At 33.1% G+C, this 21752-nt stretch overlaps 1 protein-coding gene across 1 annotated transcript in view; it reads left to right on the top strand.

Moving 5' to 3' along the window:
* The window catches only part of LOC129217383 (uncharacterized), a 111617-nt gene that overhangs the window by 67979 nt on the left and 21886 nt on the right, over positions 1–21752 (top strand). The window contains exon 2 of the mRNA XM_054851675.1: positions 5308–5368. The gene's annotated coding sequence lies outside the window, so the exon portion shown is untranslated. The remainder of the gene's footprint in view (positions 1–5307; positions 5369–21752) is intronic.

Here is a 21752-nt window from a genome sequence, read left to right on the forward strand (position 1 = left end):
GTTTAATACCCAAGCTTTGTCTCCAATTCACGAGTTGAACCGCACCAAAGCTGCGGACTCTCACTGGTGAGACAGATTTACTTTATCTACCAGTTTGTTGGCACTCTCAGCTCTTATAAGATCACATCTGCCTCCAGCTTGGTTATTCACTATTCTAGACTGATCAGTCCGTAATAAAGACAAAACTGCAGTCTCTGGATGAGATACTTGGGATGTCGGTATATTGCAAGCAGTTTTGCCTTAGCCCTGGCTTAAGGGCGGTAACTTACTGCTTAATTTAAAATTGCTAATTTGTCGTTTGCAACTACAAAAAAGGCTTTGTATTGGTTCCATGAAAAAGTAGAAAATAAAACTGTTCAGGTTTTTTCTCTTCAGAAAGTCTACTTTAATTTATTTCTTTGAAAGTCTTAAGGCTCAACTACGGGGCGACGGAGTTGCATCATGCACTTGATTTGACTGTAAAGGATGATGAGTACGTTTAGTATATAAACTAGTACAAAACTAAAAATCAGCAAACTAAATCCGTTTTAAACGCATGAGTTCCTCCAAATAAATCTATACCCAAAAGGTTGAGAGCTATTTCTTTTGGTATTGGTAGTCATTTGTCATCAGGATCACATCTTTCGCAGAACTCTATAACTTTCTTCAAAAAATTGTAAAGATAATTTTCTGTATTTGCGTATTTGGGTGAAGAAAACCTCTAAATTCTCTCTGTCAACTCGCTGAAAGTAAACCATATGCCCTGGGGCGCCCCGAATGTAAATTGTTGGGTGCGCGGAAATTCTCAATTTGCCGAATGAAACTCCAAATTTTGCCGGATAATGATAATTTTGCCGAATAGTCGGTTAAAATTTGCCGAATAGGGAAATTTTTGGAATGTCACACACCCGTGACCTCACACAAGGGCACCCCTGAATATGTCAATTTCTCTCTTTTACTTTAGTCCGATGCCTGAAACGTATCAATACACTTGGATGGATTAATATGGATTTGAACAGAGACATCTGGATTTTGGGCGGGAGGCATTACGTAGGAAGCAGGTCGGATTTCAAATTGTTATGCTTTAAACAGGGTGATATTTAAATAATACGAAAGGAAAATAAATATTCAAGCAACAATTCATGCTAAGTTAAATTCGGAGTAAAGGACATAGAAGACATTTAGAAATAAACGTATAAGTTAAAACACCAGTAGTGGCCACTTCAAGGTTTAAAACGCACTAGTAGTACCCACAGTAAAGTATATTTTTAAATTGTAGGTCTACAATATTAATTGTCCCTCTTGAAACTCAATGAGCGTTTTATAACCCAATGCTTTCTAAATCTTCCCAATTTCTAAAAATGCCAGAACTTTAATTTGTTCAATATTTATCCATTTTTTTTCCCAAACCTCAAATTTTATTCATTAGTGGCCACTCCAAATTTCTGAAAATTTTCAGTAGTGACCATCTGACATTCTTCCATCCGAAGAATTTACCTTACTTACTTTAAATTGAAATAACTGATGAATAAAACTGATTCAATATGATAGTTACATTAAGTATCAACAAAAAATCACATTATTATTGTTCATTTCTTTCTTCAAAGTACAAAAGTAAACTTGAAGTGGCCACTACTGAAACACCAACCACTACTGGTGTTTTACCTTTAATATAAAGGCAAAATTGAACGAAATTCATCTATTAAAATTAGGGAACTGGTGGTGTCAATGTAGCAACGCTGAAAATGCATCGTTTGAAACAGTTAGTTTGCACACAATTTAATAAAAAGTGGTCATTCGGAGTATTTAAGTGTGAACATCGGTCTATATAAGACAAAAATTCAGTAACTTGATAAATATACTTGCTGCATGTGCATGCATGAAGGACAAGGTAAGTAAATTTTCACCCAACCCAGTTGATTTGTAAATCAGACCTTAAGTGATTCCATTGAAGTAGAGCGGAAACCTAAGGAATCATGCTGAGTCCAAGACAATGAAAGTAGTTTTCTTCATCGACTTCCATTTTGTTCTCGACGACATGGTATTTATCGGGACATAGCTTTTGTCGTAATCAACTGTTTTATTGTTCCATGCGGTTTTCCAGTGTGCAATCTGTTTTGAAATGGTTGTCACTGGACGTCTGGATATTTGTAACGGGAAAAAAATTGAAATTCCCTTTGATTTTGAAATGTTTTGTATCACTTTGTCCTTTCCTTATTGTTGTGTTCCGTTGTGGTGTTGGGATATATTCAACATTTTATTGCAACAAATAATAATTTTGCCGTTCAAATCATATGTTTACCGGAAATATCAGGAGTTTTTATTTCATTTTCGAGTAGCCATTCATGATGATAAAGAATGCAATGGACTGAGATTAATATTTACTAAAATAGCACCAAGCGCTCAGATAAGTTCCTTTGATAAGTAATTTCATTTAAGGTGTGACTTTAACTCGTCACTGTGACTTTAACTAACGCCATAAATTTAAAAAGAATCTTTCTGCCACGTAGCCATACTAGTACTATTGTTATTGCTTTTGATACTGCCGGTTCACATACACTGAAATAATAACAGTTACGATAAAAATATTATTAATTTTATTTTTACCCATTTTAACATTTTTTTTTTTATTTTATAACTATTACATTATTGAATTCTAAAACTTTGATACAAGCATGCATTTTTATATGAAAGTGTTAACAGGTGGAATTGCCATTATATCTCTTCAACATATCTCTGTGCAATTAAATTGCGTCTTTGGGACAGATACACGTTTTGTATTAGGCGCGGAGTTGGTAAATAAATGCATTTTTCGGAGATTTGAATTTTTTTCTTATTCATAGAATATTTGACTTCTCAAGTTATTATTTTTTCTCTTTATACATTTTTTTCAAGCGCTTTTTTATTTTAGATAATGTTTTTAAAGTCTGTTGTTTTCTAATATTATCTATGCAGTAATAACTTACTAAAACTAGAAATTGTTGCATTTGAAATTTTAACAAACTTGTAAAGCAGAAATTGTGCGAATAATTTACGAATAATATTGCAATTTCTGCAGCGTCAGATACATTTCACAATATTTATAAATACATTATCCAATATTTATCATATCTTTTAGACATTCCCAATTTTAATTGAGCTTAGAATGTGGGAAATAACATTTCAATGGAATAATCAAAAACTAATGCTGAAATCTTTTAGTGCACTTCAAATGTGTAATGCAAAATTTTTATGTGTATTATTTCGTAGGTGTTATTCATTCTACTGTTGCACTTTGATGTATAAGGAAATTAGTAATTTTCCCTCGGTAGTAGTTTGTTTTTATATTCGTTGTAAAAAAAGTTATTTTATGAATTTTAACTTTTATCATGTTGTATATATCCTTTAGAGTGCTCAGTAAACAAAATAAGATGTATCTAGTTCAATTTTAAGTTAAAAATCAGTAAGTATCAATAGGATTAAAACAGTGGTTGGAAGTAGCGCGCTACAAGTAGCGACGCTACTGTAGTAGCTACATTTTTTAGTAGTTTGTAGTGTAGCGCACTACTTTTTAAAAAAAGTAGAGTAGCGAGTAGTTCGCTACAAAAAAAAGTAGTTTGTAGTGATTTCTGGAAACTACTTTTGAATAAAGTTACAAAAAAAAAAAAAAAAAACGCGTTTTCAAACGAATCCGACTGGTGCAATTATTACGCGAGTAAAACTTGCACCAATGAGATTCGTAACACTGAAAAATATGAGCTGACCTCTGATATATTATTTTGACGCCATACGTAGTATCTGTTTGACGCCATACGTTGTATCTGTTTGACGCCATTAGTTTGTTTGGCATAGAAACTTTAACATTTTCCCAATATTCCCCTTGAGTAGAGCATGGCTTAGAAAGAAAAAAACGAATTTATTCCGTTTCATGCAAACTTTGCCCGTTAAGCAAAAAGCTTTCGGTATCAATGCCATTTGCACATGCAGTCGAACCTCAACTTACGCGAGGGATACATTTCTAACTTTAGATAAACAGCCCGCTTATGTGAAATTATGTTTCATCAACTTAATATTTCGAAAAAAAAAATGCGGAGCGGCGATTTGTACGTTAGCAATCTGATGTTTCGACTCTACGGTGCGGGGAATTTTGGCTTTCAGTGATGCCAAAGGGAAATTCCATTCACGAAACTAATATTTAGTACCCAAGAAAGAGGGTGATATAAACCCTGCGCTTCTGCTCCAAAAATTTTCGTATAGCGGGTGAGGAATTCGCGTCAGCTGCAAAATTCGTTTCTCGAGTAAAACTCGCTATATAGACATTTCGTGTTAGTCGAATTGCGTTGTAGCCCGAGTCCACTGTTGCTAAAAAATGCACATTGAAGTAAAGTAAGTTTTTAGTTATGTTACATGTTTCGGATAATTAGTAGAACCGTTTGGGGTATTTTTCATATTTCTTTTTTTTTTCTTTTTTACTGATTGGGTGTTCATTTATTAACATATTAAAAGTCAATTATTAAATGTTCTGAGTTTTTGAGATTATTCGGTAAAATTGAAAAATTCGTTTTTTTATTTTGTCCGGGGCATTAGAAAAGAGATGTGTCCAGGTCCGGAACCGTAGCTTGAAGTTCAAAAGCAATTAATTCCTACGAAATATAAGTTCTTCTAAAATTAACTCATATAATGAAAATTAAAGTTCTTCTCTTTTGTTTAAAAGATGATGCTTTTCATCATCTAAATAAATTTTATGTATATGTATGTCTATGTAAAATTTAAATCAAATTATGACTAGATTTATCTCAATTTCAAGTAGCCGAGTTACACTTCTTGAATGAAATACTATTTACTGTCAGGAAAGGATTAAAAATTTGAAAGTTGAATTCCTTCCACATTTAAGTCCTTTCTTGCAGGGAATATTTGCAAATGGTATACAATGTTTGAATTGACGAATCGTTTCAGTAAAGGAAAGAAAGAATAGATAATTTATAGCAATATTCCATGTTCAAATGAACCAATATATCAATCTCAACATTTTTTTTATTCAATCCGCAAACGGTGTGTATTATGTGTATGTTATTTATTTATTTTTTGAAAAGTAGCGAAGTAGCGACTACATTTCAAAAGTAGTTTGTAGTTGCTACATTTTGAAAAAAGTAGTTGTAGTTGTAGTTAACTACATTTGTGTTAAAGTAGTTGTAGTTGTAGTTCGCTACAAAAAAATGTTTTTCCAACCACTGGATTAAAAAAAAGCGTATTGCATATCTGAAATTCATCTTTTTCAAAAATTCTTCTGCATTTTAGCATAATAAATGTGGGTGAAAATTTAATACCTTTTATTTTTTTCTTTCACAGTTGAAGGAGCAAGAAGTTCTGATGTAAAGGAATTATGATGAATAGAATATCACAAAACGATGTAAGTTTTTACTTTTTATTTTTTATTAAGTTTATAAATTTGATTTAGTGCTGTGAAATCTAATGGAATAACGCGAAAAAAAATCGAAGCATACATTACAAATTCTGTACAACAAACTCTCAAAACTAACTTCCCAAGTTGCCTCCCCCTCTCTCGTTCTCTAATTGGGAATTACTTTTTGCCGAAGAGCGATCGAAGAATATCTCCCGATTGTAGCTAATAATCGTAAATACCTCCGAATTATTTCGTATTTATGGTACTCTTAATCCTTTTTATACTGATAAGCTCAAGTCTGCTCCATTCTGTTTTACCATACTTGAATCGAAACCAAAAATTAAACGAAGCCTCAAATGCTTCATATACGTAAAAAACTTTCATTATTTTTTGAACATTCACCTACTTTCCTAATTTTTCAGTAGATTCATTTTTCAGAACGAAAGACTCTACAATTAAATATATGGCAAAGTTATTGTTTTGTATTTCCGATGAACTAGATGATTTTAGTGATGTATTTCACGAATGTAACATTCACACAGAAGTTATCCACCTACTGTGTGGGCGGATTACCCGTTAAAACAAACAAAAAAGTGACAGTGAATTGAGATCATTGTTGGTTTACAGAGAAAGTTGGTTGGGATGAAGACAAACAACCGATCACTTTATCATCGCTATCCTTGTAAGAAACTGGGAAAGCTGAAACGACATTCAAGCAACAATTGAGGTTCCGCCTACCATATGTTTGATAAAATTTTCTTTATGGTTTCAATGGTAACAGAGCAATGGATTTTGTTAATGAGGTCATCATGATTTTAGTTAGCTGATTATTCAATTCTGGATGTCAGTGGAATCAGGTGAATCAAGTAGGCGATGACGGATGACATGGATAGTATTATCTTCAAAATAATTGCATTTATTGGGAGGAGAGAGGTTTAAACTTTCTACATTTAATCCATCAAGACATTCCATACTCAGCCTAACCACTTTTTATGGTCTTATTACACGGTGCAACCATCTGCAACTTTTTCCTGCAACTTTATGTATTTCTGCGGGGAAAAATTGCTCGGTGTTGCCGATAATTGCATATAATAGTTGCATTTATTCGCAGGTTTTAACCAGTGATAATTCTCCAGACTTCATGACATCAATGACCTCAGCTATGTATACTTGGTGACGTCTGCCAATACTTAAGGGTAAACCTGTTAGTGGGCAGAGAAAGTTGCAAAACGTTGCTGTAACTGAAGTTGTACCGTGTAATCAGACCATCATATTGTCCTCTGTCTCTTATTAACTTTTAAACATGATGTTGTGCAATATATTCAAACTGGATTTACTTCTTCGAATTTTTAACTTTTTGCTTACATCTAACATTAATAACATATGTTTAACATTTTTCAATCGTGTAAAACATAATTTTGTATCCCTAGAAGAACAATGTTGCAACTCAAAAAGAGTTGATTTTGGGACAGAAAAAAACTAATTATTTTTTTAGCAATAAAGTATGAAGTAGTTGCTAAAAACTGACGTAGTTACGAAATGTTAGCCATCAACTATTTACAATGTTCCCAAAATAAATTCTTCTTTTTGTTTTGTAATGTCAAGTCATCCTCCATTTTTCTGAAATTTCGGAATTATACCTGTAACAGTAATGTCACTGTTCTTCTAGAGGTGCGATTTATTAGCTTAACGAGAAGTCAAATAGTTTTATGAATGCAAGAGCAAAAGTAAAGCATGCACGTGAGTTTTTTTTTTTTTTTTCTTTTTTTTTTTTTAATCAACCAACGTTGCAAACAGTATCCTAACTTTGAACTTCGTTAATGAATTTTCATTAAAGATATCGCTTGAAAAGTTATTTTAGAAACTCGTAAGAAAAATAATCCCAAATAAACTTTTACTTTTCACAAATTGATCAAGAATCCGAAGCTGTTTTCGGAAAGATTGTTTAGAATATTCATTGATTTCAGCCGTTATGATTTTCATGTTAATCTGATCTGTAATTTACTTTTGTTGTTGTATTTTCTGATCAACACAAATCTTAAAGGTTCTTAGTGAAGCAACATTTAATGAATGCCATGCTTTTTGTCATAAGATATTTTGGAGACATCTCTAAAAACATTTCATTCATTTTTATGTTTTATGTTTTTGTTTATATTATTTACTAGCGGTACCCGCACGGTTTTGCCCGTAGTAGAAAATTAAAAAGATTTTTGATTTTGCTGTATATTTACAGATAATGGGTGATGAATTTCTCGCCAATTTGCTATGTTCATTTGCTCGCCCACGTTATGGTAATTTGCTCGTCCCAGTTGTGGCAATTTACTAGTCCATGTTATGATAATTGGCTCGGTAAAATGGGTTCAAAATTGGAGTAGAAGAAGAACAAAATCGCTTCGAGGTGCTCACCCCTATGCTACGAACTAATTTTGTGCTAAATTTCATGAAAATCGGCCGAACGGTCTTGGCGCTTTGAGCGTAACAGACATCCAGAGTTCCAGACATACAGACTTTCACCTTTATTATTAGTAAAGATAAAGACATTTATACAAGTAGTAAAAAAGGCAATGATAAAAATTAGTTCCTTAAAGAAAAATGCCGACGAAACAGCATTTTCCCAGGCACCAATTAGTTTTGTGATCTGATATAGAAATTTGTAAAACACTAATTTGTTAACGATAAGACATATAATTATTTATTAGAAAATCTTATCGAGGAAATAGCATGCGTTTTAAGTATTTTCTTTCTATTTGTCCAGATTACTTTACTTCCAACACAGTTTTTTGTAGATATCGTAAATTTTTCAACCCCAAGGCACTTACTTTCGACCGATATAACAAAATTTGTATTAGCGATGATCAAAAAGACATTGCTTAACAATCTGATGAAACTGGACACAATGCTTCAGGAGCGTTTCTCTGAAAATTGCAGTCTGCAGCAGTAATGACAATCCTTGACGGCAAGTCTCCGATGGGAGAGATCTATTTTTTCAGCTATATAAATCAAAAGATTAAAATATAACTAGATTTAAGATAAGCAGTTCTAATCGAAAGTGTGGTTTAGTTCTTTGTCTTCATCACGGGAATGAGCTTTTGACATGCAAGTTAGATATCAAGTAAGTTTTTTGACCGCACCAAAGCGTCTGTCCTTGACTCATGATTGCCTTGATTTTATATACATATCGTGCTGAAATAAGAAACGAGTTTTAAAAAATATGAAACAACGCTTTATACATACTGAGAATCGTTGCTTATGCAGATGTTGGCGATAATATTGCATGCGTCATTTTTATAAATGTGTACTCACGGGATTTATAGGGGGAGAAATGCAAGTGAGGGGAAAATATTGAAAGATTTTTTTTTTTTCCGAAATCCCTTTTCAATTTAGAAAAAAAAAAGGAACACGATAGTTCAGGGGTTCCAAACTTTTTTTGATTCGTCGCATTCTTTGCAAAATTAGAACTTTCTCACGTCACCCTAGCATATGTCTTTAATTATACAGGGTGCCCGAAAAGTCCTTGACACATTTAAAAAATTCATAGAAAACCAACAAATTGTCGTATGAATTTGTGGTTTGCGCCATAATACTTAACAGGTTAAAGAGTTTTTATGACATCGAAAAAAAAATGAAAAGTGGGGGAGGGGGGGAGAAGAAAAAAGTCCTTTCGCAGCCAGGGTGTTAGTACATGCTATGCTTGTAATTCCTCGTTTAGTAATTTGCATTCCTTTTTGCGTTTTCTCATGTCAATAAAAACGATTTAAAAGTCGCAAATTCATACGACAATTTGTTGGTTTTCTATGAATTTTTCAAATGTGTCAAGGACATTTCGGACACCCTATATGACAATATATTGAAACCATGGATACTTTACACCACCCGCTTTCCTTCTCTCGGCGGAACTCACTTTAGGAACCCCTGCTGTAGTTGGTAAAACGAAAACCTTTTCTGTTTCTTGTCATAGGTTATTTTTTAAAGCCTCTTTAAGTGTATTTATTGCACTGAAAATCAGAAATATTACTCAGAAATGTACTTTAACGTATTTTTATGCTTTGTACCTTGAATCAAAAATAAGCATTGGAGAAAATGTGATTAAGCTACCTTCATCATCTTTGACCCCTCCCCCCCCCTCTCTTCTTTGTTACGAAGTGTCGCACTTCGCCTTACTTCCTCCCATCGTCACACGTCACGCAATACTACATGAACATAATGTTATAAAAAATATTTCAATCAAAACATACATCACGCTTTTTACCCATGCCTTTCCCTTGTCACAGTCACAATGTCTTGAACCTCTTCCTCCCCCTCAAAATGACATCATTTGTGGAAGATCCCTTTTCCCAAAGTCACAGTATTTCATAAAGGGTAAGTGCTCCAGTAGTCGGCCACAAGGACATAAAACTGCTTCTAAATAGAATATGTATAACGCAAAATCGAATATGATGCATTCCCACATTCCTTTACCTTTCCCCAATTATCATCCAACAACAGTGAAGTTGTAAGTACGTTTTAATAAGTAGTAATGAGTCATTTTATTTTAAATGGTGTGCCCATCATCCTAGTTTGCGATTCTGCTTATTTTTTTCTTAAGAAGACACATCATCTTTAAATGTTAAGTACCCTTATTATTTTCGTTCTGATGTAAATTGGCTTTTACTTATGTTTTAATGGATAGTATAACATTACGTTTCAATTAAAATTAAACTCCTTCTTCGACTCAATTATTTTTAGAGGGGTGGCCGACCAATGGGTACTGAATTCTTATGCATTTCCAAAAGTCGGCCATGACAGATTGACCACTGGTTCTATACTGTTTTGTTGATCTACCCAGTAGTCAACTGCGTACCTTATATGGATTTTCTAATATTCATCAAATACTAATTAAAATAAATTATTGACACATCGGCAATTCAGCTGTTTTGAGAAAAAAATTCCCCTTCTAACGTTATTTTTTCTAAAGAAAATGTTTAAACTTTCTGCTTCCTTGACAAAAGGGGGTTATTTCTTCATTTTAATGCCTCAAATGTTGATTTTGACTTAGAATTCTTGAAAACTGGTGTTGTAAATTTAGTCCTTCGTTGCGTTTAGAATAAATGTTCTATTGCTTTTAACATGTCATTACCAAATGGTGATTTATCGGCTTTCTTATCAAACCATCTAACGTTTATGGTTTGATTTTACTAAGGCTAATTATTTTAAATGTTGGTAACACTTTTTATTACTGCTTCCATATTTATTTCCTTGGGTTTTCTTCTCTAGGAAATCAAAATTTATTTCTTGTTCAAAATAATGCTGACTTAGCTTGAAATTGCATTCCGTAGCAACTAATTCCATTTTAGTTTATTCATCGTTTACTAATATTCTTGTTGAAGGATGTATGATTAGACACAATGTCTGAATTTCAATTTTACCTACATACCGGCCCGTCATTTGGCCAATCAATGGGGGGGGGGAGCGATATTGACACTTCTGGATTTTTACAACATAATGCAATCAAATAAACTGAATACATACCCTTTGCCCCCCCCTTGACGAAAAACTTTGAAAAGCCGGACGAGCCTACGTAATTAATCTTACTGCAGTTCGTTCACAACGAAGTATCATTGTTTTTTATGATAAATTTTGCTTTAAAAGTGATCTTGATTACTAATCTTTAAGTAAAAGGATTTTTACTTTTATTGTTTTGTAGTGAAATTATTTCCAAAACTACAATTTTAATTTAGTGTTTCGTATGTTGATTTTCGTTCTAATGGACATAAGACTAGTCAAATGTCAATTACATAGATCAATAATTCGCTCTTTATCGCTCATGAATTCTATCAACTCTTTCGTTCATTCTTAATGTTAACATAAACAGTTAACACTGAAACCTTTTTGTGCCTGGGTAGGGGGAAAGGGAATCCAAATTCTCATCTTTTGGAAGTTTCCAAAAGATACCTACCCCCCTCCATACAACCTCCATACAACCCCAGGGTTGAGTGCATTTCAAAATGCTTACCCCCCCCCCCCAAATCGACTCAACCCTGGTGTTTTCCATTCATCAAATTTCTTCTTTCGCAGCATATGATATCATTTTAGTTAATGACGTAGAACAGGAGTTCTCAAACTTTCAGGCTCTGCAGTCCCTTTGAAGACTGGCATGAGGTCACCCCCCCCCCTCCCTTCGTACGTGCTTAATACAAGCAATCTAATGGGAAACTGGAGCTGATATAAATAGCTGAAAACTAGTAAATAAGGAAAAATCTGGATAGTTTCACACACAAAATTTAACTCAACTGTTCAAAGCTTTATTTTGAATATCTTATTACAAGAACATATGAAATCCATGATGAAAAGAAGTAAATACAATTTTTTGAGGTAATGTAGGATCCAAGTGAGATTGGCGTACACATTAGTCACTTTCACAACATTAATGATACATATAAAGGGTGTCCCAAAATTAACGCAAGATTTGAATTTGCCGCCATTTTTGCAATAAATTGTGGGCAATCTTGAAAAAAGGACAATTTGGCAGCTGAGGGTCTAGGGTTATTACAAATGGAGCGTTTTCGATTCTATAATGCGTTTTCATTATCGAACAATTATTTGAAAAATAATGAAAGTTTGGGCGGGTCAAGCAGTTTACTGTTATTGGCGCTCGATATCGCAATTAGGTAATGCGCAGGTGGTTGTGGGATTGCTGACATAGACGTTTGACTTCAAATAACCCCATAGGGAGAAGTCTAATGATGTAAAATCACACGATCTAGGGTACAATTCATATCACCGAAACGAGAGAGTACACGAACAGGAAATTCCTTATGCAGTGATTGAATTGTTTCGCTGGCTGTATAATAGCATAACACTCCACTTTTACTAACCCTAAACTCCCAGCTGTCAAATTGTTCTTTTTCCGTGGCTGCCAACAATTCACAGCAAAAATTGTGGCAAATTCAAATCTTGCGTTAATTTTGGGACACCCTTTATATACCCTAACACCCCCCCCCCCGCCTTGTGATTCTTTTGCACCCCCCCTCCTCGTAGGTTGAGAACAGCTAATTTAGAAGATAAATAATAAAAATAAAATATTGCATGAGATCATTTTCAAACTGATTGCAGTTTAGAAGATAATATAAAGATAAGCGTTATGAAGACTTCCAGAATGCAAAATTCTTTCGTAATTACTGGAATAATTAATTTTGTAAGTACACTGCAGTGCTATAAGTTTCGCATTCAATTTTAATCAAATTTATTCACTTTTTCACCTCATAAGAGTAAAGAAAATGAAACGGCCGACTACTGGGCTCATGCATGGCCGAGCACTGGGTTTCTATGGCTGACTACTGGAGCATTTTCTCGTATTAACAATACATTGCTTTTTAAAATAAAAAAATTTTTATTCCAGAAACAAGTTAGTGAATCATTATCAGAAAGGTACAGCCTAAAGGCTTACTTTGTTTTTGTTGTTGTATAGATAGCTGAAATGTATAGGTTAACAAAACTCAACAACTAATCTCTTAAATGGTCGACTACTGAAGCTTTTACCCTATAAAGGATTACCAAACACCAGATACTTGACACCATCATATAACCATTAACGCGATGATCGAGAACGAAGGTTTTGGTACTACTCGGTTAATGTCTTCAGAAATGAAACATTTCATTCATCAAAGTGACTGTATTAAACTCACTTACGAGTTTATTCAGCCTCTATTTTCAACGGACGAGTTCCCAGTAAAGGTTGTAAATTTTATTTCTGTTGGTTCAGGTTATTTCAATCTTTTCTTGGAATTTAATCAGATTTGGGATATTGGCTGCTTTCTTTCAATGTGGTACCAAATTTGCTGGAAAAAATTCCTGAATTTTCCTGAAGCTAACTGTGTAATAATATCACGAAAGATAATTTCAAACCGTTGATTTATTACGAGAGATACATAAAATATATGCCTTAAAACTATAGAACATAAAGTTTTTAAAAATGTAAAATAATGCATTCACAAGATATTTTGAGTCTATCCTTGCAACCTGAAAATGCACGTTTTTCATTATATAGTTGTATTTTCCAAGTTGTAATGAAAAGTTTCACTAGCGTATTTTGAAATTACAAGAAAGTCGATCCTTAGATAAATTAATTGAAGCTATATTATCGATATATTTTCATGTTGCTTCATTTTTATGTGCTAATGAAGAAACTTTGCCTACGTGTATGGCAGTTTGTGTTTTTATTGCTTTGTTGTTATTAGCTCTACAGCCTATGTGAAGATATTTACTTTGGAGTTGTTAATTTTTCCAAATGATACTCAAGACATTAGCATAGAATTTGTGAAGATTACTACTTTCAAATACTGTTAATTTTTCCAAATCATATCCAGTTTATAAATATGGTCGGCGTGAGGATAATTACTTTTAAACTGTTTCATTCAAATTATATCCGACAAAAATATAGCCGGTGCGAACATAATTAATCTCAAATTGTTAATCTTTACAAATAATTTTTGGGGATATTATCTTTAAAAAAAACTGACTTTTAGAGGAAAAGAAGATATAGTTTTAATGAGGATTTTTAGAGGACTGCACACATTAAGAACTTAGCAGTGTAGTTTCCAGTTTAAGGACTGTTATCTTTGTTATAATGGGGATTGTTAGAGGCTGTTACAGATAATAAAAGACTATTTTGGTAAGTCGTGGAAGAGAATGCTATCTGTGCATATTTTAATTAAATAAATAAAACATTCGACCTTTTTTCTTTTCTTTTTTTTTCGATTTTCTAAATCTTTTGAGAAGATACCGCAAGCGTATTCTTTTTTTTTTTTTTTTTTCAGCGCGGATAGTAATGGAATGTTGGCAAAGTAAAATACTAAAGATGCTTTTTTAAAGGATAAAATTGGAAATATGTTTCGAGAGTCACAGTACATAAAAAAAACATTATATTTTATAATAAAACTTGCATTATTGAAACCATGTTTTTTACTTTAGGTAGTAAATTTGCGCTTCCAAAAAAGAATGGAAAATTTACACTTAAACAAAATGTTTTTCTAATGAAATATTTTCAATCAGATTATAAAAAATATTTTTGATCTAATGAATCAGTAAATAAACGGTTGAATGAATAAATGAAAAAACAATAAACGATTAAAAGTAAATGATAGATTAAAAGAGTGAATGAATATGAAAATAAGTGAATGAATGAATAAATATAAGAGTTAACTATTAAATGAAAGAATGTAAATGAATAATAAATAAATAAACACGTAAGTGAATGATTGAGTGGGTAAGGGGAACAAACTATTTCACTTTGCCCCCGCATGTGCTTGACTAATTGTACAAAATATTTAAAATACAAATAAGCTTAACATTTACTAATTAAATACTGCACCGAATATTAGAAGGTCTCAATTAGCATTTAAAATGGTAATAACAAAAACTATATCTTTTAACATAACATAAAGAATTTCTATCTTACAACAAAATATTACACTATGAGCGTTAATTTTTGAAAATTTTTCCTCTATTATCTCATGCTTCATTCTTCGACGGTATTTTATTCGTAACTGGAATAGACTACATGTGTTACTACATAGTTAAAATATTACCAGATAGGTGGCGCTAAAAACATAGTAAATACTTCACCATTTCACTTTGCCAAACATTCCCCTTCTAGTCGTTGAATAAAAGAACATTAAATTATATCGAAACATAAATTCACTGAGAACTCTTACTGCTTAGAAAAATTGAAAACTGGCACCAACTATTATCATTTTGGACATGTTAATTTATTTGCCAATCATTATCCATTCGGGTAATGTCTTGAAAGTGTATGAGTTTGACCTGTTTGTTCTCGTAACGTCTGTCGATCAACCGAGCGCGCGTGACTGCTTTTGTCGAACTCTACCGAATTACCCATTCAGTTGAAACATCTAACTCTACATTAGGCGTTAACTGAAATAACACTAGACTGGCAGCACACTTTTCTTGCTCGCGAAACCTAAAATCTTAATGAAATGTCAGTCTAAAGAATACATAAAAGCAGATTGAACCCATTGTGATATACAGCTCAACATCCATAGAACTGTATTACTTAATACTCTAGCTAGAATTAATTCGTCAATCAAAAGAAAGCTTAGGTTGGTTTAAAAATACATGTAAAAAAAGTTTCTCCTAGATAACAGGACACCCCTCAATATTTTTAGACTTGTGGATAGTAATGTACTGGAAGAATTTTAGCATCCTATTTCAACTGAAAGAGTGCTCAACCCCTCCCCCAAACTTCATAAATATGGAGAGGGGGGTTAAAAATACATTGAACTGAAAAAACAACGCTAAGTATTATAATATACACTAATAATATGTATATACATTGCAAGAAAATAATTATTTACAAAAAAAAAAAAAAGCTGGGGAAATTAAATGTTTCTAAATTTGTGGCATTTTCTATGCTAGAGCTAATGTTAAATGAAGGGGTCATTGAGCACCCTCTTGAAATTTGAGTAAGAAGCTAAAACATCTACAGCAGAATACTATTAGTAAATCTAAAAAAATAAGGGGTGTCCTGGACTCAGGGTGGTTCAAAAAAAAAAAAAAACCTTTTTCAGCCAAAGAGAGCTGTTATAAATTTTACCCGGTTTCTTTTTCATTACAAACTATATGGAGATGCTGCCATTCATCTTTTCAGGTTTATACTGAAGATGTTCAGCATATGAACACTAGTACTATAAGGGCCCAAGGCACACATTTAACAAGTTCAGCATTTAGCAGTGAGTTACCGCCCTTAAGTCAGGGTAAAGGCAGAACTACATTCAATATTCCTAACAGCCCAGTTATCACATCCGAAGACTGCAGTTTCGTTCTTGTTAGGACTCATTAGTCTGGATTAGTGAATAACGGAGCTTTGCCTTCAATGCACGAGTCGAACCGCACCATGCTGCGGACACTCGCTCGTGAGATAAATTTACTTTATTTACCAGTTTGTTGGTACGCTCAGCTTCAATGAGATTTCATCTGCTTCCAGCTCGGTTATTCGCTAATCCATACTGATGAGTTCTGATAAGAACGAAATTACAGGCTATGATGTGATAACCGTCCGGTACATTGCATGAAGTTCAGCATGTTTGTCAGATTGTTCAATTATATGTTTTCAGTGAAGTATGCAAGAGTTTACCGTAGCGAGAGCGATTTTCAAAACATTTAGTGGATCAATTGTATGTAAAAATTTTAATCTTATGTTTTTAAAAAAGGATTAGTTCTCTAAACACACTCCTTAACAACTCTGATATGATGTCATTAACCATTAATATTGTTTACATGAGGATATCTGAGGGTGCAGCGAGGGGGTTAAAACTGTAAGAGCCCTTGAAATTAAATCTTATTGATACTGAATTGATTTTATTCCTAACTGGAATAGACCACATATGCTACTACATAGTTAAAATATTACCAGATAGGTGGCGCTAAAAACAGAGTAACTACTTCACCATTTCACTTTGCCCAACATTCCCCTACTAGTCTTTGAATAAAAGAACATTAAATTGTATCGAAACAAAAATTCACTAAGAACTCTTATTGCTTAGATGCTTTGAAAAACTGGTACCAACTGTTATCAATTTAGACACGTTAATTTATTTGCCAATCATTATCCTTTCGGTAGTATGGTAATTTATATGGAAGTATAAACTGTTTGACTTAAAACCCTATCTGGGGAAAATTTCAAGCAAACCCCTAATCCCAGATCTGACTGCGCTGTGGTGAACCCCCCCCCCCCCTCATTTCTTGAAGTTTTGAAGATAGAATGATGTTGCATGGTATTCAATTTGGTGAATATATTCCTCTTCTGTTTATCCGATGTATTTTTGGTGTTTTGCTGCTGAAAAAGAGCATTATGAAAATTTATGAATCGTATGTTAGCCTCCTATTTCTTTTTTTTTTTTTTTGTTTATATTCAGAAATACATTTTTACCGATACTTTAGCGTCAAATTTTTAGTGTAGCGCAATTAAAACATTTTTACTGAAATTATGCATAGGAAGTGAAACGCATAAAATAAAACGGATAAAAGCACATGAAGAAACTCAAAGGTTATAAAAATGCACAGCACGTTAGTTAATATTTAGTTATTAACTGTTGATGCTATTGATTTATTCACCTATCAATAATTTGACAATTTTATGTTAAGCTGTTTCTTTCATTTTTTTATTTTCATATTCAATTGTTTCTTAAAAATTCCGCTTCGCACAGAGGGCTACTCCATGAAAAAGCCGCCATTTTATACCGCACGTGACAGTTCATATATTTTGCTAAAAAAATACAGTTTTAAAAGGTACTGAACAAAACTTGTAAGGCCGTGGTGGCCTGATCGGTAAGGCATCAGATTTGTGACCGGAGGGTCTCGGGTTCGATCCTCGCTAGTCGAAGATCCACCGTCGTCATTAATGGTGACTGAGCGACGTCAAATATGCTCATGGTCACAATGTCCTCCAAATGAAATGATACCTCTGGGGTGATAGATCAGAAAGTTATTTGGCTTCTGGTCTGGTTCTAAATTATCGAATTATCGTAGATGGTGCTGCCATCTATCGTGTTATCTGAGCCAAATCGGACTTCCACCTAGAAATAGGCGCTCGATTAAAACGAAAGCCTCTGCCTTAAAATCGAGTAGCATCGCTACTCAGGCTCGGGTTCCCGAGTGGCATAAGTAACAACAACAACAAAATTTGTTGCTTAAGAAATCACACACGTTTGGGGTTTCATAAGCAACAAAACTCTGTTCATTACCTTTTTTAATTATTATTTTTAATGAAATATATGAGCTATCACAGCAAATTGGCGGCTTTTTCGTGGAATGACCGTTGATATTTTTTCGGAGAATTCAAAACTATTAAAAAAAAAAACCCTCCACGTTTACTTCATTCTAATGAGCTTTCACTCGCGATAAAAGCCTGAAAATGTGTCTATGCACCCCGCCTAAAATAGCCAATACATTTTTTTTCTTCGTAATAGAATACTGTATCATTAACTTACGCCTTTCAGCTACACCCTTCAAAACAACGAGAATTTTATTTATAAAATATAAACTAATTATATGATTTTTTCGATAAGTATTGGGTAGGAACTGCTTCAATCATTCGCCTTTGTCCGGTTGAGTGAGTTTACACTGGAGTTCAATTTAAGGTATAGTTGCATAGCTATATTATAAGAAAAATAAAACTTTAAACTCGTTTCAACAAAAAAAGTAATTTTCTATCAACAGAGGTTGAAAAATGTTAAATATTGTGGTGCACCTTTTTACGTAATGACGTTCAGAAGTTATTATTATTATTTTTTTTTTTATTTTGCATTTCAAGAAAAAGGTAACAATAAATAGCCAATCTAGTTTGGCTTATGTTTATTCTTCTTTGGAAAAGAACACAATAGTATCTGAATCAGAAAGAATTCCGTTTAACTTAGGATTTATTTTATATCTTGTTTCCTAATGCACTGTAAAGTGTATATGCGTTTTATAGCGTCTTATACGAACAACGGAACCTTAATTAATACTTTATTTATTTTGCGTTAAAAAAATCTCTCATAAATATCCACTCTAATTAAGTTTATATTTGCTTTATTTGGAAAATAATACAATAGTATATGAATTAGAAGGAAAATACTTCAGGTAATTTAGATTTCCTTTTAAATTTTGCTTTCAAATACACTGCAAGTTTATGTACGTGATATTTATATTTGTTAGAACTTGTTATGTTTCTCAAGTTCAATGCTTCCCTATTTAAAAACTTCAAATACAATGCTTTTTTTTTTCCTTTTTTAAGAAACAAATAAGCAGATGTAGTTTTTTAAGCGAAAATTATAGTTTATTTACGTAACGTACATAAAATACTGAACATTTACTACCTAACGGAGATATTTTATTGCTTCATAAGATTTATATTAGATAGTTCTTATGCATCAGACTTAACAGAAAAGACTTAACGGAGAGAAATTAAAGTTATCTTATCTTTAGATCAAATCTACATTGACTAACTACTATATAGAAAAATAGCATATTTTTCAAATGTAAGCTTTGCTCTTCAGAATTCCTTGCAAAGTTTCTGAAAGTTTAAAGGAATGTCTAATGATTTCGTTATCAGCATTTTTATTTCTGACTCTTTCGCAACCTCCATTTTAAATAAAGCCCACAACTTTATGAACTTTACTAGTGTTTCCCGCACGGCTTTGCCCGTAGTAGAAAATGTAAAGGTCTTTTGGTTCACCTGTATATTTACAAATAATGTATGGTGAATTTCTCGCCAATTGGCTTGCCCATGTTATGGTTCCCTGTTACGATAATTTGGTAATTTACTCGTACATCTTAGGATAATTTTGCTCGGGAAAATGTTCTTAAAATCGAATATTCGGAAAATCGCTTCGAGGTGCACTTTCCCATGCTACAAACTAACTTTGTGCCAAATTTCATGAAAAGCGGCCGTACGGTCTAGGCGCGTCACAGAGATCCAGACATCCTGTGACAGAGAGACTTTCAGCTTTATTATTAGTAAAGATTATCCTGAAAGCGATAACTTAGCAGATTGATTCATATAAATAAACTACAGTCAATATAGGAGAAAGAAAATTAAGTTACTGCGTTAGAAACTGACGTCAGGCAACTAGTACTATGGGAGAGATTTACAACCCTTTAATACTCACTCCAATGTTGGTATAGTAAGTGTTTTTCCCTTTGCTGTTCATGGATTTTTTTTTTTTTTGAAAAATAAATGTTTTGGATAAAATAGGCGGAAAAAGTAAAATAACGTTTTAACAGATATAAACTATGAAAATGTCAGCAAGTGTCGACACGTACCAGGTTTGAACTTGTACAGTAACATATACTGGGCTTTAGAATCAAAATACGATCAATCCTACTCTCCTTATTTTAACCAATTCTGTAGTTTGAAAGCAGTAATAATAATAATCTTTATACATATAATAGCAAATTAACTGATCGAGTAATTCTCTAACGTTATCAACAATGAAACTCGCGCCATAGCATGATAATTTGATAATATTTGTAGGTAATGCTTGACATGCAGGGAAATGCTTTATTTTGATAAGGCTGAACTGGATCTGGTAACTTGACAGTTTTACTGATAGGACTTATTTTAAGAGAATGAAGAGACGAAAAAGTGGTCAACAATGAACGCTAATTACTGGAGTTGAGGGTTAATTCACTGGAGTTAGGGTTAAAATTTCAACTATAAAAATATCATCAAACAGGCAATTACTTCGTTCAAATGTAGAAGCAATTTTCACTCGTCAAACCTTGACGGGCTATTTTCTAGTTATAATAATAATTATGAAAATAATAATAATAACAACAACCAAATGATAAATTATTATTGATTTACGTTACTTGAGACAAGCAATGCAGTGAAATTAATTACTTCTGTATCTTTGATCAAAGATGATGTGATTGAAAATTAAAAATCGTATCAGCCAGAACGCTCACCTGCTATCGTAGTTTATTTTTTTCTTCGTTTATTTTTTTCTCTCTTTTTTTTTTAAATTACTGATTACCGTTCGCCCCACCCCTTTACATATAGGAAGAATTTTCTGACTGAAAACCACTACTCGAGAATGAGAAGAGTTGAGGTGTGATCAAAATTGCCGCCAACTAATTGAGTGTGAAAACGATTTCGGATTCACGTCTCCCCCAGTGCTACTCAGACATCCCACCGCTTTGTTTACGATCATATTTTAAAAGCGTTAGACCACCTTTGGATAAGATTCTAAGAAATGGCAAAAATGTGTTTTCATTATTTTTCGGCTTTCGAACTGCGTCTGTTTGCTACTCTTTACTATTTTACCTGAGTCTTTTTTACATAACTCATATTTTACCGCTGATGTAGAAATGTGTAAGTGACTTTATTCCCAACAAACCCTCAAGACCCCAAAAACCCCTCCAAGAAGTATTCAAATGAAAAATTGTTAAATCAAGTTGTATTTCACAGCCCACCCACGAAGTCAATCAGCGAAAATAGCGCAATTAATTTTCTCTGGTGAGGTATGGGGGGTTATCCTCATATAAATATAATAGCCAATGATTAAGTAACGCTCCAGACGTCATCAACAATGAAACTCGCGCTACGCCATGATAATTTGATAATATGTTTTGCTAATGTTTAAATTACAGGGAAAGGCTTTATTGTGACAAGGCTGAACTTGATCCGGCCACTCAACTGTTTTACTGATAAGACTGTTATTTCAGGGGAATGAGGAAACGAAATAATGATCAATAATGAGCGCTATCTATTGGGAATCCACTGGAGTTAAAGTTAAAATTTCAACTATCAAAATATCACCAAACGGACCATTGCTTCGTTCAAATGTAGAAGCAATTTTTTCTTGACGGGCTATTTTCTAGTATTCAATACTTACGTAAAATTTAGTGTGTT

Source organism: Uloborus diversus, chromosome 2, assembly GCF_026930045.1.
Source record: "Uloborus diversus isolate 005 chromosome 2, Udiv.v.3.1, whole genome shotgun sequence".
Classification (NCBI taxonomy): domain Eukaryota; kingdom Metazoa; phylum Arthropoda; class Arachnida; order Araneae; family Uloboridae; genus Uloborus; species Uloborus diversus.